This window comes from Hemitrygon akajei, chromosome 10 (genome assembly GCF_048418815.1).
Source record: "Hemitrygon akajei chromosome 10, sHemAka1.3, whole genome shotgun sequence".
Classification (NCBI taxonomy): Eukaryota; Metazoa; Chordata; class Chondrichthyes; order Myliobatiformes; family Dasyatidae; genus Hemitrygon; species Hemitrygon akajei.
The window spans coordinates 108,651,444-108,670,852 of record NC_133133.1 but is presented as its reverse complement, the minus strand read 5'-3'; positions in this window follow the sequence as shown (position 1 = coordinate 108,670,852).

Genomic DNA, 19,409 nt, shown 5'->3' with positions numbered 1-19,409 from the left:
AGTCTATAGTCTCCATAACTGACGGTGATGCAACTGACTGAGTCTATAGTCCTTAATCGAGACGGTGATGGAACTGACTGAATTAATAGTCCCCATACCAGACGCTTGTGGAACTGACTGAATCTATAGACTCCATACCAGACGGTGATGGAACTGACTGAGTCTATGTTTTCCATATCAAACGGTGATGTAACTGAGTCTATATTCTCCATACCAGACTGAGATGGAACTGACTGAGTTTATAGACCCTATACCAGACAATAACGGAACTTACTATGTCTATAGACCCCATACCAGACGGTGATGGAACTCACTGAGATTATAGACCCTATTCCAGACAATAATGGAACTGACTATGTCTATATTCCCTCTACCAGACGCTGACAGAACTGACTGCATCTATAGTCTCCATACCAGACGGTGATGGAAAAGACTGAGTCTTTAGACGCATACTGGATGGTGGTGAAACAGGCTGATCCTATAGTTCCTATACCGAACGATAATGGAACTGACTGAGTCTAAAGTCCCCATACCGGACAGTGATGTAACTGACTGAGTCTATAGACCTCATACCAGACGGTGATGGAACTGACTTTGTATATAGTCCCCATACCAGACGGAGATGGAACTGACTGACTCTATAGTCCTCATACCAGACAGTGATGGAAATGACTTTGTCTATAGTCCCCATACCTGACGGAGATGCAATTGACTGACTCTATAGTCCCCATACCAGACTGTGATGGAAATGTCTGAGTTTATAGCCCCTATACCAGACAATAATGGAACTGATTAGGTCTAGAGTCCCCATACCAGATGGTGATGGAACTGACTGCGTCTATAGTCATACACCAGTCGTTGATGGAACTGACTGAGTCTATATTCTCTCCACCAGACGGTGATGGAACTGACTGCATTTATAGTCTCCTTACCAGACGGTGATGGAAATGACTGAGTCTATTGACACATACTGGATGGATGAAACTTACTGAGTCTATAGTCACTATACCAGACAGTGATGTAACTGACTGAGTCTATAGTCCCCATACCAGACGGGGATGGAACTGACTGTGTCCGTAGCATCCATGCCAGAAGATAATGGAACAGACTGAGTCTATAGTCTCCATAACTGACGGTGATGCAACTGACTGAGTCTATATTCTACATACCAGACTGTGATGGAACTGACTGAGTTGATAGACCCTATACCAGACAGTGATGCAACTGACTGAGTCTATAGTCCTTAATCGAGACGGTGATGGAACTGACTGAATTAATAGTCCCCATACAAGACGCTTGTGGAAATGACTGAATCTATAGCCTCCATACCAGATGGTGATGGAAAGGACTGAGTCTATGTTTTCCATATAAAATGGTGATGTAACTAACTGAGTCTATATTCTCCATTCCAGACTGTGATGGAACTGACAGAGTTTATAGACCCTATAGCAGACAATAATAGAACTGACTATGTCTATATTCCCTCTACCAGACGCTGACGGAACTGACTGCATCTATAGTCTCCATACCAGATGGAGATGGAAATGACTGAGTCTATAGTCACAAACCAGACGGTGATGGAACTGGCTGAGTCTATAGTCCCCATATGAGACGGTGATGGAACAGATTGAGTCTATAGTCCTCATACCAGACGGTGATGGAACTGACTGACTCTATAGTCTTCATACCAGACAGTGATTGAACTGACTTTGTCTATAGTCCCCATACCTGACGGAGATGGAATTGACTGACTCTATAGTCCTCATACCAGACGGTGGTGGAACTGACTGAGCCTGTAGTCCCCATACCAGACGTTGATCGAACTGGCTGAGTCTCTAGTCCCCATAACAGACTGTGATGGAAATGACTGAGTTTATAGCCCCTATACCAGACAATAATGGAACTGAGTAAGTCTAGAGTCCCCATTCCAGATGGTGATGGAACTGACTGCGTCTATAGTCATACACCAGACATTGATGGAACTGACTGAGTCTCTATTCTCTCTACCAGACGGTGATGGAACTGACTGCATCTATAGTCTCCTTACCAGACGGTGATGGAAATGACTGAGTCTATTGACGCATACTGGATCGTGTTGAAACTTACTGAGTCTATAGTCCCTATACCAGACAGTGATGTAACTGACTGACTCTATAGACCTCATACCAGACGGTGATGGAACTGACTTTGTCTATAGTCCCCATACAATACAGAGATGGAACTGACTGCGTCGATAGTCCTCATAACAGATGGTGATGGAACTGACTGTGTCCGTAGCATCCATGCATGACGATAATGGAACAGACTGAGTCTATAGTCTCCATAACTGACGGTGATGCAACTGACTGAGTCTATAGTCCTTAATCGAGACGGTGATGGAACTGACTGAATTAATAGTCCCCATACCAGACGCTTGTGGAACTGACTGAATCTATAGACTCCATACCAGACGGTGATGGAACTGAGTCTATATTCTCCATACCAGACTGAGATGGAACTGACTGAGTTTATAGACCCTATACCAGACAATAACGGAACTGACTATGTCTATAGACCCCATACCAGACGGTGATGGAACTCACTGAGATTATAGACCCCATACCAGACGGTGATGGAACTCACTGAGATTATAGACCCTATTCCAGACAATAATGGAACTGACTATGTCTATATTCCCTCTACCAGACGCTGACGGAACTGACTGCATCTATAGTCTCCATACCAGACGGTGATGGAAAGGACTGAGTCTTTAGACGCTTACTGGATGGTGGTGAAACAGGCTGATTCTATAGTTCCTATACCAGACGATAATGGAACTGACTGAGTCTAAAGTCCCCATACCGGACAGTGATGTAACTGACTGAGTCTATAGACCTCATACCAGACGGTGATGGAACTGACTTTGTATATAGTCCCCATACAAGACGGAGATGGAACTGACTGACTCTATAGTCCTCATAACAGACAGTGATGGAACTGACTTTGTCTATAGTCCCCATACCAGACGGAGATGGAATTGACTGACTCTATAGTCCTCATACCAGACGGTGATGGAACTGACTGAGTCTGTAGTCCCCATACCAGACGTTGATCGAATTGGCTGAGTCTCTAGTCCCCATACCTGACTGTGATGGAAATAACTGAGTTTATAGCCCTTATACCAGACAATAATGGAACTGATTAGGTCTAGAGTCCCCATACCAGATGGTGATGGAACTGACTGCGTCTATATTCATACACCAGACGTTGATGGAACTGACTGAGTCTATATTCTCCAGAACAGACGATGATTGAACTGGCTGAGTCTATAGTTCCCATACCAGACTGTGATGGAAATGACTGAGATAATAGACCCTATACCAGACGGTGATGGAACTGACTGTGTCTATAGTACCCATATCAGATGGTGGTGGAACTGATTGCATCTATAGTAACTACACAAGAAGATAATGGAACTGACTGAGTCTGTTGTCCCCAGAACAGACGATGATTGAACTGGCTGAGTCTATAGTTCCCATTCCAGACTGTGATGGAAATGACTGAGTTTATAGACCCTATACCAGACGGTGATGGAACTGACTGTGTCTATAGTCACACACCAGACGGTGATGGAATGACAGTCTATAGACCTCATAATGGACGGTGATGGATCTGGCTGAGACTATATTCCCTATACCAGACGGTGATGGAACTGGCTGAGTCTATACTCCCCATAACAGATGGTGATGGTAATTACTGCATCTATAGTCTCCTTACCAGATGGAGATGGAATTGACTGAATCTATAGACTCCATACAAGACAGTGATGGAACTGGCTGAGTCTATAGTTCCCATACCAGACTGTGATGGAAATGACTGAGTTTATAGACCCTATACCAGACAATAATGGAACTGACTATGTCTATAGTCCCCATACCAGACGGTGATGGAACTGACTGTTTCTATGGTCCCCATGCAAGATGGTGATGGAACTGACTGAGACCGTAGCACCCATGCCAGATGATAATGGAACAGACTGAGTGAATAGCCTCCATAATAGACAGTGATGGAACTGATTGAGTCTATATTCCCCATACGAGACAGTGATGGTACTGACTGTGTCTATACTCTCCATAACAGATGGTGATGGAACTGACTGAGTTTATAGTCCACATACCAGACGGTGATGGAACAGACTGAGTCTGTAGTCCCCATACCAGATGGTGATGGAAGGACTGTGTCTATAAACTCCATAACAGACGGTGATGGAACTGAATGAGTTTCTAGTCCCTATACCAGACGGTGATGGAATTGACTGAGACTAGAGTCTCCATAACAGACGGTGATGGAACAGACTGAGTCTATAGTCCCCATACCAGATGGCGATGGAAAGACTGTGTCTATAAACTCCATGACAGACGGTGATGGAAATGACAGTGTCTATAGTCCCCATACAAGACAGAGATGGAACTGACTGCGTCGATAGTCCTCATAACAGATGTTGATGGAACTGACTGTGTCTATAGTCCTCATACCAGACGGGGATGGAACTGACTGTGTCCGTAGCATCCATACTAGACGATAATGGAACAGACTGAGTCTATAGTCTCCATAACTGACGGTGATGCAACTGACTGAGTCTATAGTCCTTAATCGAGACGGTGATGGAACTGACTGAATTAATAGTCCCCATACCAGACGCTTGTGGAACTGACTGAATCTATAGACTCCATACCAGACGGTGATGGAACTGACTGAGTCTATGTTTTCCATATCCAACGGTGATGTAACTGAGTCTATATTCTCCATACCAGACTGAGATGGAACTGACTGAGTTTATAGACCCTATACCAGACAATAACGGAACTGACTATGTCTATAGACCCCATACCAGACGGTGATGCAACTCACTGAGATTATAGACCCTATTCCAGACAATAATGGAACTGACTATGTCTATATTCCCTCTACCAGATGCTGACGGAACTGACTGCATCTATAGTCTCCATACCAGACGGTGATGGAAAAGACTGAGTCTTTAGACGCTTACTGGATGGTGGGGAAACAGGGTGATTCTATAGTTCCTATACCAGACGATAATGGAACTGACTGAGTCTATAGACCTCATACGAGACGATGATGGAACTGACTTTGTATATAGTCCCCATAACAGACGGCAATGGAACTGACTGACTCTATAGTCCTCATACCAGACAAGGATGGAAATGACTTTGTCTATAGTCCCCATACCAGACGGAGATGCAATTGACTGACTCTATAGTCCTCATACCAGACGGTGATGGAACTGACTGTGTCTATAGTCATACACCAGACGTTGATGGAGCTGACTGAGTCTATATTCTCTCTACCAGACGGTGATGGAACTGACTGCATCTATAGTCTCCTTACCAGACGGTGATGGAAATGACTGAGTCTATTGACACATACTGGATGGTGATGAAACTTACTGAGTCTATAGTCCCTATACCAGACAGTGATGTAACTGACTGAGTCTATAGACCTCATACAAGACAGAGATGGAATTGACTTTGTCTATAGTCCCCATACAAGACAGAGATGGAACTGACTGCGTCTATAGTCCTCATACCAGACGGGGATGGAACTGACTGTGTCCGTAGCATCCATGCCAGAAGATAATGGAACAGACTGAGTCTATAGTCTCCATAACTGACGGTGATGCAACTGACTGAGTCTATATTCTACATACCAGACAGTGATGCAACTGACTGAGTCTATAGTCCTTAATCGAGACGGTGATGGAACTGACTGAATTAATAGTCCCCATACAAGACGCTTGTGGAACTGACTGAATCTATAGCCTCCATACCAGACGGTGATGGAACGGACTGAGTCTATGTTTTCCATATCAAACGGTGATGTAACTAAGTGTGTCTATATTCTCCATTCCAGACTGTGATGGAACTGACTGAGTTTATAGACTCTATAGCAGACAATAATGGAACTGACTATGTCTATATTCCCTCTACCAGACGCTGACTGAACTGACTGCATCTATAGTCTCCATACCAGATGGAGATGGAAATGACTGAGTCTATAGTCACACACCAGACGGTGATGGAACTGGCTGAGACTATAGTCCCCATACGAGAAGGTGATGGTACTGACTGCGTCTATAGTCTCCATAACAGATTGTGATGGAACTGACTGAGTTTATATTCCACATACCAGACGGTGATGGAACAGACTGAGTCTATAGTCCCCATACCAGATGGCGATGGAAGGACTGTGTCTATAAACTCCATGACAGACGGTGATGGAACTGACTGAGTGTATCGTCCCCATACCAGACGGTGATGGAAATGACAGTGTCTATAGTCCCCATACCAGATGGTGATGGAACTGACTGAGACCATAGCACCCATGCCAGATGATAATGGAACAGACTGTGTCTATAGTCCCCATACCAGACGTTGATGGAACTGACGTTGTCTATAGTCCCCATGCCAGACGGAGATGGAATTGACTGACTCTATAGTCCTCATAACAGAAGGTGATGGAACTGACTGTGTCTATAGTCCTCATACCAGACGGGGATGGAACTGACTGTGTCCATAGCATCCATGCTAGACGATAATGGAACAGACTGAGTCTATAGTCTCCATAACTGACGGTGATGCAACTGACTGAGTTTATAGTCCTTAATCGAGACGGTGATGGAACTGACTGAATTAATAGTCCACATAACAGATGGCGATGGAAGGACTGTGTCTATAAACTCCATGACAGACGGTGATGGAAATGACAGTGTCTATAGTCCCCATACCAGATGGTGATGGAACTGACTTTGTCTATAGTCCCCATACCAGACGGAGATGGAATTGACTGACTCTATAGTCCTCATACCAGACCGTGTTGGAACTGACTGAGTCTGTAGTCCCCATACCAGACGTTGATCGAACTGGCTGAGTCTCTAGTCCCCATAACAGACTGTGATGGAAATGTCTGAGTTTATAGCCCCTATACCAGACAATAATGGAACTGAGTAGGTCTAGAGTCCCCATACCACATGGTGATGGAACTGACTGCGTCTATAGTCATACACCAGACATTGATGGAACTGACTGAGTCTATATTCTCTCTACCAGACGGTGATGGAACTGACTGCATCTATAGTCTCCTTACAAGATGGTGATGGAAATGACTGAGTCTATTGATGCATTCTGGATGGTGTTGAAACTTACTGAGTCTATAGTCCCTATACCAGACAGTGATGTAACTGACTGAGTCTATAGACCTCATACCAGACGGTGATGGAACTGACTTTGTCTATAGTCCCCATACCTGACGCGGATGGAACTGACTGTGTCCGTAGCATCCATGCTAGACGATAATGGAACAGACTGAGTCTATAGTCTCCATAACTGACGGTGATGCAACTGACTGAGTCTATAGTCCTTAATCGAGACGGTGATGGAACTGACTGAATTAATAGTCCCCATACCAGATGGCGATGGAAGGACAGTGTCTATAAACTCCATGACAGACGGTGATGGAACTGACTGAGTCTATAGTCCCCATACCAGACGGTGATGGAAATCACAGTGTCTATAGTCCCCATACCAAATGGTGATGGAACTGACTGAGACCATAGCACCCATGCCAGATGATAATGGAACAGACTGTGTCTATAGTCCCCATACCAGACGGTGATCGAACTGACTTTGTCTATAGTCCCCATACCAGACAGAGATGGAATTGACTCACTCAATAGTCCTCATACCAGACAGTGGTGGAACTGAATGTGTCTGTAGTCCCCATACCAGACGTTGATCAAACTGGCTGAGTCTCTAGTCCCCATAACAGACTGTGATGGAAATGACTGAGTTTATAGCCCCTATACCAGACAATAATAGAACTGAGTCGGTCTAGAGTCCCCATACCAGATGGTGATGGAAATGACTGAGTCTATAGTCACACACCAGACGGTGATGGAACTGGCTGAGACTATAGTCCCCATACGAGACGGTGATGGTACTGACTGCGTCTATAGTCTACATAACAGATGGTGATGGAACTGACTGAGTTTATAGTCCACATACCAGACGGTGAAGGAACAGACTGAGTCTATAGTCCCCATAGCAGATGGTGATGGAAGGACTGTGTCTATAAACTCCATAACAGACGGTGATGGAACTGACTTTGTATATAGTCCTCATACCAGACGGAGATGGAATTGACTGACTCTATAGTCCTCATACCAGACGTTGGTGGAACTGACTGAGTCTGTAGTCCCCATACCAGACGTTGATCGAACTGGCTGAGTCTCTAGTCCCCATAACAGACTGTGATGGAAATGACTGAGTTTATAGCCCCTATACCAGACAATAATGGAACTGAGTAGGTCTAGAGTCCCCATACCAGATGGTGATGGAACTGACTGCGTCTATAGTCATACACCAGACATTGATGGAACTGACTGAGTCTATAGTCTCCTTACCAGACGGTGATGGAACTGACTTTGTCTATAGTCCCCATACAAGACAGAGATGGAACTGACTGCGTCGATAGTCCTCATAACAGATGGTGATGGAACTGACTGTGTCCGTTGCATCCATGTTGGACGATAATGGAACAGACTGAGTCTATAGTCTCCATAACTGACGGTGATGCAACTGACTGAGTCTATAGTCCTTAATCGAGACGGTGATGGAACTGTCTGAATTAATAGTCCCCATTCAAGACGCTTGTTGAACTGACTGAATCTATAGACTCCATACCAGACGGTGATGGAACTGACTGAGTCTATGTTTTCCATATCAAACGGTGATGTAACTGAGTCTATATTCTCCATACCAGACTGAGATGGAACTGACTGAGTTTATAGACCCTATACCAGACAATAACGGAACTTACTATGTCTATAGACCCCATACCAGACGGTGATGGAACTCACTGAGATTATAGACCCCATACCAGACTGTGATGGAACTCACTGCGATTATAGACCCCATACCAGACGGTGATGGAACTCACTGAGATTATAGACCCTATTCCAGACAATAATGGAACGGAATATGTCTATATTCCCTCTACCAGACGCTGACGGAACTGACTGCTTCTATAGTCTCCATACCAGACGGTGATGGAAAAGACTGAGTCTTTAGACGCTTACTGGATGGTGGTGAAACAGGCTGATTCTATAGTTCCTATACCAGTCGATAATGGAACTGACTGAGTCTAAAGTCCCCATACCGGACAGTGATGTAACTGACTGAGTCTATAGACCTCATACCAGTCGGTGATGGAACCGACGTTGTCTATAGTCCCCATACCAGACAGAGATTGAACTGATTGCATCTATAGTTCTCATAACAGATGGTGATAGAACTGACTGTGTTTATAGTCCTCATACCAGACGGTGATGGAACTGACTGTGTCCGTAGCATCCATGCCAGACGATAATGGAACAGACTGAGTCTATATTCTCCATAGCAGATGGTGATGGGACTGATTGCATCTATAGTAACTACACAAGAAGATAATGGAACTGACTGAGTCTGTTGTCCCCAGAACAGACGATGATTGAACTGGCTGAGTCTATAGTTCCCATACCAGACTGTGATGGAAATGACTGAGTTTATAGACCCTATACCAGACGGTGATGGAACTGACTGTGTCTATAGTCACACACCAGACGGTGATGGAATGACAGTCTATAGACCTCATAATGGACGGTGATGGATCTGGCTGAGACTATATTCCCTATACCAGACGGTGATGGAACTGGCTGAGTCTATACTCCCCATAACAGATGGTGATGGTAATTACTGCATCTATAGTCTCCTTACCAGATGGAGATGGAATTGACTGAATCTATAGACTCCATACAAGACAGTGATGGAACTGGCTGAGTCTATAGTCCCCATACCAGACTGTGATGGAAATGACTGAGTTTATAGACCCTATACCAGACAATAATGGAACTGACTATGTCTATAGTCCCCATACCAGACGGTGATGAAACTGACTGTTTCTATGGTCCCCATGCAAGATGGTGATGGAACTGACTGAGACCGTAGCACCCATGCCAGACGATAATGGAACAGACTGAGTGAATAGCCTCCATAATAGACAGTGATGGAACTGATTGAGTCTATAGTCCCCATACGAGACGGTGATGGTACTGACTGTGTCTATACTCTCCATAACAGATGGTGATGGAACTGACTGAGTTTATAGTCCACATACCAGACGGTGATGGAACAGACTGAGTCTATAGTCCCCATACCAGATGGTGATGGAAGGACTGTGTCTATAAACTCCATAACAGACGGTGATGGAACTGAATGAGTTTATAGTCCCTATACCAGACGGTGATGGAATTGACTGAGACTAGAGTCTCCATAACAGACGGTGATGGAACAGACTGAGTCTATAGTCCCCATACCAGATGGCGATGGAAGGACTGTGTCTATAAACTCCATGACAGACGGTGATGGAAATGACAGTGTCTATAGTCCCCATACAAGACAGAGATGGAACTGACTGCGTCGATAGTCCTCATAACAGACGGTGATGAAACTGACTTTGTATATAGTCCTCATACCAGACGGAGATGGAATTGACTGACTCTATAGTCCTCATACCAGACGTTGGTGGAACTGACTGAGTCTGTAGTCCCCATACCAGACGTTGATCGAACTGGCTGAGTCTCTAGTCCCCATAACAGACTGTGATGGAAATGACAGAGTTTATAGCCCCTATACCAGACAATAATGGAACTGAGTAGGTCTAGAGTCCCCATACCAGATGGTGATGGAACTGACTGCGTCTATAGTCATACACCAGACATTGATGGAACTGACTGAGTCTATAGTCTCCTTACCAGATGGTGATGGAAATGACTGAGTCTATTGACGCATACTGGATGGTGTTGAAACTTACTGAGTCTATAGTCCCTATACCAGACAGTGATGTAACTGACTGAGTCTATAGACCTCATACCAGACGGTGATGGAACTGACTTTGTCTATAGTCCCCATACAAGACAGAGATGGAACTGACTGCGTCGATAGTCCTCATAACAGATGGTGATGGAACTGACTGTGTCCGTTGCATCCATGTTGGACGATAATGGAACAGACTGAGTCTATAGTCTCCATAACTGACGGTGATGCAACTGACTGAGTCTATAGTCCTTAATCGAGACGGTGATGGAACTGTCTGAATTAATAGTCCCCATACAAGACGCTTGTCGAACTGACTGAATCTATAGACTCCATACCAGACGGTGATGGAACTGACTGAGTCTATGTTTTCCATATCAAACGGTGATGTAACTGAGTCTATATTCTCCATACCAGACTGAGATGGAACTGACTGAGTTTATAGACCCTATACCAGACAATAACGGAACTTACTATGTCTATAGACCCCATACCAGACGGTGATGGAACTTACTATGTATATAGACCCCATACCAGACGGTGATGGAACTCACTGAGATTATAGACCCCATACCAGACTGTGATGGAACTCACTGAGATTATAGACTCCATACCAGACGGTGATGGAACTCACTGAGATTATAGACCCTATTCCAGACAATAATGGAACGGAATATGTCTATATTCCCTCTACCAGACGCTGACGGAACTGACTGCTTCTATAGTCTCCATACCAGACGGTGATGGAAAAGACTGAGTCTTTAGACGCTTACTGGATGGTGGTGAAACAGGCTGATTCTATAGTTCCTATACCAGTCGATAATGGAACTGACTGAGTCTATAGACCTCATACCAGTCGGTGATGGAACTGACGTTGTCTATAGTCCCCATACCAGACAGAGATTGAACTGACTGCGTCTATAGTCCTCATAACAGATGGTGATAGAACTGACTGTGTTTATAGTCCTCATACCAGACGGTGATGGAACTGACTGTGTCCGTAGCATCCATGCCAGACGATAATGGAACAGACTCAGTCTATATTCTCCATAGCAGATGGTGATGGGACTGACTGAGTCTATAGTACCCATATCAGATGGTGGTGGAACTGATTGCATCTATAGTAACTACACAAGAAGATAATGGAACTGACTGAGTCTGTTGTCCCCAGAACAGACGATGATTGAACTGGCTGAGTCTATAGTTCCCATACCAGACTGTGATGGAAATGACTGAGTTTATAGACCCTCTACCAGACGGTGATGGAACTGACTGTGTCTATAGTCACACACCAGACGGTGATGGAATGACAGTCTATAGACCTCATAATGGACGGTGATGGATCTGGCTGAGACTATATTCCCTATACCAGACGGTGATGGAACTGGCTGAGTCTATACTCCCCACAACAGATGGTGATGGTAATTACTGCATCTATAGTCTCCTTACCAGATGGAGATGGAATTGACTGAATCTATAGACTCCATACAAGACAGTGATGGAACTGGCTGAGTCTATAGTCCCCATACCAGACTGTGATGGAAATGACTGAGTTTATAGACCCTATACCAGACAATAATGGAACTGACTATGTCTATAGTCCCCATACCAGACGGTGATGAAACTGACTGTTTCTGTGGTCCCCATGCAAGATGGTGATGGAACTGACTGAGACCGTAGCACCCATGCCAGACGATAATGGAACAGACTGAGTGAATAGCCTCCATAATAGACAGTGATGGAACTGATTGAGTCTATAGTCCCCATACGAGACGGTGATGGTACTGACTGTGTCTATACTCTCCATAACAGATGGTGATGGAACTGACTGAGTTTATAGTCCACATACCAGACGGTGATGGAACAGACTGAGTCTATAGTCCCCATACCAGATGGTGATGGAAGGACTGTGTCTATAAACTCCATAACAGACGGTGATGGAACTGAATGAGTTTATAGTCCCTATACCAGACGGTGATGGAATTGACTGAGACTAGAGTCTCCATAACAGACGGTGATGGAACAGACTGAGTCTATAGTCCCCATACCAGATGGCGATGGAAGGACTGTGTCTATAAACTCCATGACAGACGGTGATGGAAATGACAGTGTCTATAGTCCCCATACAAGACAGAGATGGAACTGACTGCGTCGATAGTCCTCATAACAGACGGTGATGGAACTGACTTTGTATATAGTCCTCATACCAGACGGAGATGGAATTGACTGACTCTATAGTCCTCATACCAGACGTTGGTGGAACTGACTGAGTCTGTAGTCCCCATACCAGACGTTGATCGAACTGGCTGAGTCTCTAGTCCCCATAACAGACTGTGATGGAAATGACAGAGTTTATAGCCCCTATACCAGACAATAATGGAACTGAGTAGGTCTAGAGTCCCCATACCAGATGGTGATGGAACTGACTGCGTCTATAGTCATACACCAGACATTGATGGAACTGACTGAGTCTATAGTCTCCTTACCAGACGGTGATGGAAATGACTGAGTCTATTGACGCATACTGGATGGTGTTGAAACTTACTGAGTCTATAGTCCCTATACCAGACAGTGATGTAACTGACTGAGTCTATAGACCTCATACCAGACGGTGATGGAACTGACTTTGTCTATAGTCCCCATACAAGACAGAGATGGAACTGACTGCGTCGATAGTCCTCATAACAGATGTTGATGGAACTGACTGTGTCTATAATCCTCATACCAGACGGGGATGGAACTGACTGTGTCCGTAGCATCCATACTAGACGATAATGGAACAGACTGAGTCTATAGTCTCCATAACTGACGGTGATGCAACTGACTGAGTCTATAGTCCTTAATCGAGACGGTGATGGAACTGTCTGAATTAATAGTCCCCATTCAAGACGCTTGTTGAACTGACTGAATCTATAGACTCCATACCAGACGGTGATGGAACTGACTGAGTCTATGTTTTCCATATCAAACGGTGATGTAACTGAGTCTATATTCTCCATACCAGACTGAGATGGAACTGACTGAGTTTATAGACCCTATACCAGACAATAACGGAACTTACTATGTCTATAGACCCCATACCAGACGGTGATGGAACTCACTGAGATTATAGACCCCATACCAGACTGTGATGGAACTCACTGCGATTATAGACCCCATACCAGACGGTGATGGAACTCACTGAGATTATAGACCCTATTCCAGACAATAATGGAACGGAATATGTCTATATTCCCTCTACCAGACGCTGACGGAACTGACTGCTTCTATAGTCTCCATACCAGACGGTGATGGAAAAGACTGAGTCTTTAGACGCTTACTGGATGGTGGTGAAACAGGCTGATTCTATAGTTCCTATACCAGTCGATAATGGAACTGACTGAGTCTAAAGTCCCCATACCGGACAGTGATGTAACTGACTGAGTCTATAGACCTCATACCAGTCGGTGATGGAACCGACGTTGTCTATAGTCCCCATACCAGACAGAGATTGAACTGACTGCGTCTATAGTCCTCATAACAGATGGTGATAGAACTGACTGTGTTTATAGTCCTCATACCAGACGGTGATGGAACTGACTGTGTCCGTAGCATCCATGCCAGACGATAATGGAACAGACTGAGTCTATATTCTCCATAGCAGATGGTGATGGGACTGATTGCATCTATAGTAACTACACAAGAAGATAATGGAACTGACTGAGTCTGTTGTCCCCAGAACAGACGATGATTGAACTGGCTGAGTCTATAGTTCCCATACCAGACTGTGATGGAAATGACTGAGTTTATAGACCCTATACCAGACGGTGATGGAACTGACTGTGTCTATAGTCACACACCAGACGGTGATGGAATGACAGTCTATAGACCTCATAATGGACGGTGATGGATCTGGCTGAGACTATATTCCCTATACCAGACGGTGATGGAACTGGCTGAGTCTATACTCCCCATAACAGATGGTGATGGTAATTACTGCATCTATAGTCTCCTTACCAGATGGAGATGGAATTGACTGAATCTATAGACTCCATACAAGACAGTGATGGAACTGGCTGAGTCTATAGTCCCCATACCAGACTGTGATGGAAATGACTGAGTTTATAGACCCTATACCAGACAATAATGGAACTGACTATGTCTATAGTCCCCATACCAGACGGTGATGAAACTGACTGTTTCTATGGTCCCCATGCAAGATGGTGATGGAACTGACTGAGACCGTAGCACCCATGCCAGACGATAATGGAACAGACTGAGTGAATAGCCTCCATAATAGACAGTGATGGAACTGATTGAGTCTATAGTCCCCATACGAGACGGTGATGGTACTGACTGTGTCTATACTCTCCATAACAGATGGTGATGGAACTGACTGAGTTTATAGTCCACATACCAGACGGTGATGGAACAGACTGAGTCTATAGTCCCCATACCAGATGGTGATGGAAGGACTGTGTCTATAAACTCCATAACAGACGGTGATGGAACTGAATGAGTTTATAGTCCCTATACCAGACGGTGATGGAATTGACTGAGACTAGAGTCTCCATAACAGACGGTGATGGAACAGACTGAGTCTATAGTCCCCATACCAGATGGCGATGGAAGGACTGTGTCTATAAACTCCATGACAGACGGTGATGGAAATGACAGTGTCTATAGTCCCCATACAAGACAGAGATGGAACTGACTGCGTCGATAGTCCTCATAACAGACGGTGATGAAACTGACTTTGTATATAGTCCTCATACCAGACGGAGATGGAATTGACTGACTCTATAGTCCTCATACCAGACGTTGGTGGAACTGACTGAGTCTGTAGTCCCCATACCAGACGTTGATCGAACTGGCTGAGTCTCTAGTCCCCATAACAGACTGTGATGGAAATGACAGAGTTTATAGCCCCTATACCAGACAATAATGGAACTGAGTAGGTCTAGAGTCCCCATACCAGATGGTGATGGAACTGACTGCGTCTATAGTCATACACCAGACATTGATGGAACTGACTGAGTCTATAGTCTCCTTACCAGATGGTGATGGAAATGACTGAGTCTATTGACGCATACTGGATGGTGTTGAAACTTACTGAGTCTATAGTCCCTATACCAGACAGTGATGTAACTGACTGAGTCTATAGACCTCATACCAGACGGTGATGGAACTGACTTTGTCTATAGTCCCCATACAAGACAGAGATGGAACTGACTGCGTCGATAGTCCTCATAACAGATGGTGATGGAACTGACTGTGTCCGTTGCATCCATGTTGGACGATAATGGAACAGACTGAGTCTATAGTCTCCATAACTGACGGTGATGCAACTGACTGAGTCTATAGTCCTTAATCGAGACGGTGATGGAACTGTCTGAATTAATAGTCCCCATACAAGACGCTTGTCGAACTGACTGAATCTATAGACTCCATACCAGACGGTGATGGAACTGACTGAGTCTATGTTTTCCATATCAAACGGTGATGTAACTGAGTCTATATTCTCCATACCAGACTGAGATGGAACTGACTGAGTTTATAGACCCTATACCAGACAATAACGGAACTTACTATGTCTATAGACCCCATACCAGACGGTGATGGAACTTACTATGTATATAGACCCCATACCAGACGGTGATGGAACTCACTGAGATTATAGACCCCATACCAGACTGTGATGGAACTCACTGAGATTATAGACTCCATACCAGACGGTGATGGAACTCACTGAGATTATAGACCCTATTCCAGACAATAATGGAACGGAATATGTCTATATTCCCTCTACCAGACGCTGACGGAACTGACTGCTTCTATAGTCTCCATACCAGACGGTGATGGAAAAGACTGAGTCTTTAGACGCTTACTGGATGGTGGTGAAACAGGCTGATTCTATAGTTCCTATACCAGTCGATAATGGAACTGACTGAGTCTATAGACCTCATACCAGTCGGTGATGGAACTGACGTTGTCTATAGTCCCCATACCAGACAGAGATTGAACTGACTGCGTCTATAGTCCTCATAACAGATGGTGATAGAACTGACTGTGTTTATAGTCCTCATACCAGACGGTGATGGAACTGACTGTGTCCGTAGCATCCATGCCAGACGATAATGGAACAGACTGAGTCTATATTCTCCATAGCAGATGGTGATGGGACTGACTGAGTCTATAGTACCCATATCAGATGGTGGTGGAACTGATTGCATCTATAGTAACTACACAAGAAGATAATGGAACTGACTGAGTCTGTTGTCCCCAGAACAGACGATGATTGAACTGGCTGAGTCTATAGTTCCCATACCAGACTGTGATGGAAATGACTGAGTTTATAGACCCTATACCAGACGGTGATGGAACTGACTGTGTCTATAGTCACACACCAGACGGTGATGGAATGACAGTCTATAGACCTCATAATGGACGGTGATGGATCTGGCTGAGACTATATTCCCTATACCAGACGGTGATGGAACTGGCTGAGTCTATACTCCCCACAACAGATGGTGATGGTAATTACTGCATCTATAGTCTCCTTACCAGATGGAGATGGAATTGACTGAATCTATAGACTCCATACAAGACAGTGATGGAACTGGCTGAGTCTATAGTCCCCATACCAGACTGTGATGGAAATGACTGAGTTTATAGACCCTATACCAGACAATAATGGAACTGACTATGTCTATAGTCCCCATACCAGACGGTGATGAAACTGACTGTTTCTGTGGTCCCCATGCAAGATGGTGATGGAACTGACTGAGACCGTAGCACCCATGCCAGACGATAATGGAACAGACTGAGTGAATAGCCTCCATAATAGACAGTGATGGAACTGATTGAGTCTATAGTCCCCATACGAGACGGTGATGGTACTGACTGTGTCTATACTCTCCATAACAGATGGTGATGGAACTGACTGAGTTTATAGTCCACATACCAGACGGTGATGGAACAGACTGAGTCTATAGTCCCCATACCAGATGGTGATGGAAGGACTGTGTCTATAAACTCCATAACAGACGGTGATGGAACTGAATGAGTTTATAGTCCCTATACCAGACGGTGATGGAATTGACTGAGACTAGAGTCTCCATAACAGACGGTGATGGAACAGACTGAGTCTATAGTCCCCATACCAGATGGCGATGGAAGGACTGTGTCTATAAACTCCATGACAGACGGTGATGGAAATGACAGTGTCTATAGTCCCCATACAAGACAGAGATGGAACTGACTGCGTCGATAGTCCTCATAACAGACGGTGATGGAACTGACTTTGTATATAGTCCTCATACCAGACGGAGATGGAATTGACTGACTCTATAGTCCTCATACCAGACGTTGGTGGAACTGACTGAGTCTGTAGTCCCCATACCAGACGTTGATCGAACTGGCTGAGTCTCTAGTCCCCATAACAGACTGTGATGGAAATGACAGAGTTTATAGCCCCTATACCAGACAATAATGGAACTGAGTAGGTCTAGAGTCCCCATACCAGATGGTGATGGAACTGACTGCGTCTATAGTCATACACCAGACATTGATGGAACTGACTGAGTCTATAGTCTCCTTACCAGACGGTGATGGAAATGACTGAGTCTATTGACGCATACTGGATGGTGTTGAAACTTACTGAGTCTATAGTCCCTATACCAGACAGTGATGTAACTGACTGAGTCTATAGACCTCATACCAGACGGTGATGGAACTGACTTTGTCTATAGTCCCCATACAAGACAGAGATGGAACTGACTGCGTCGATAGTCCTCATAACAGATGTTGATGGAACTGACTGTGTCTATAATCCTCATACCAGACGGGGATGGAACTGACTGTGTCCGTAGCATCCATACTAGACGATAATGGAACAGACTGAGTCTATAGTCTCCATAACTGACGGTGATGCAACTGACTGAGTCTATAGTCCTTAATCGAGACGGTGATGGAACTGACTGAATTAATAGTCCCCATACCAGACGCTTGTGGAACTGACTGAATCTATAGACTCCATACCAGACGGTGATGGAACTGACAGAGTCTATGTTTTCCATATCCAACGGTGATGTAACTGAGTCTATATTCTCCATACCAGACTGAGATGGAACTGACTGAGTTTATAGACCCTATACCAGACAATAACGGAACTGACTATGTCTATAGACCCCATACCAGACGGTGATGCAACTCACTGAGATTATAGTCCCTATTCCAGACGATAATGGAACTGACTATGTCTATATTCCCTCTACCAGATGCTGACGGAACTGACTGCATCTATAGTCTCCATACCAGACGGTGATGGAAAAGACTGAGTCTTTAGACGCTTACTGGATGGTGGGGAAACAGGGTGATTCTATAGTTCCTATACCAGACGATAATGGAACTGACTGAGTCTAAAGTCCCCATACCGGACAGTGATGTAACTGACTGAGTCTATAGACCTCATACGAGATGGTGATGGAACTGACTTTGTATATAGTCCCCATACCAGACGGC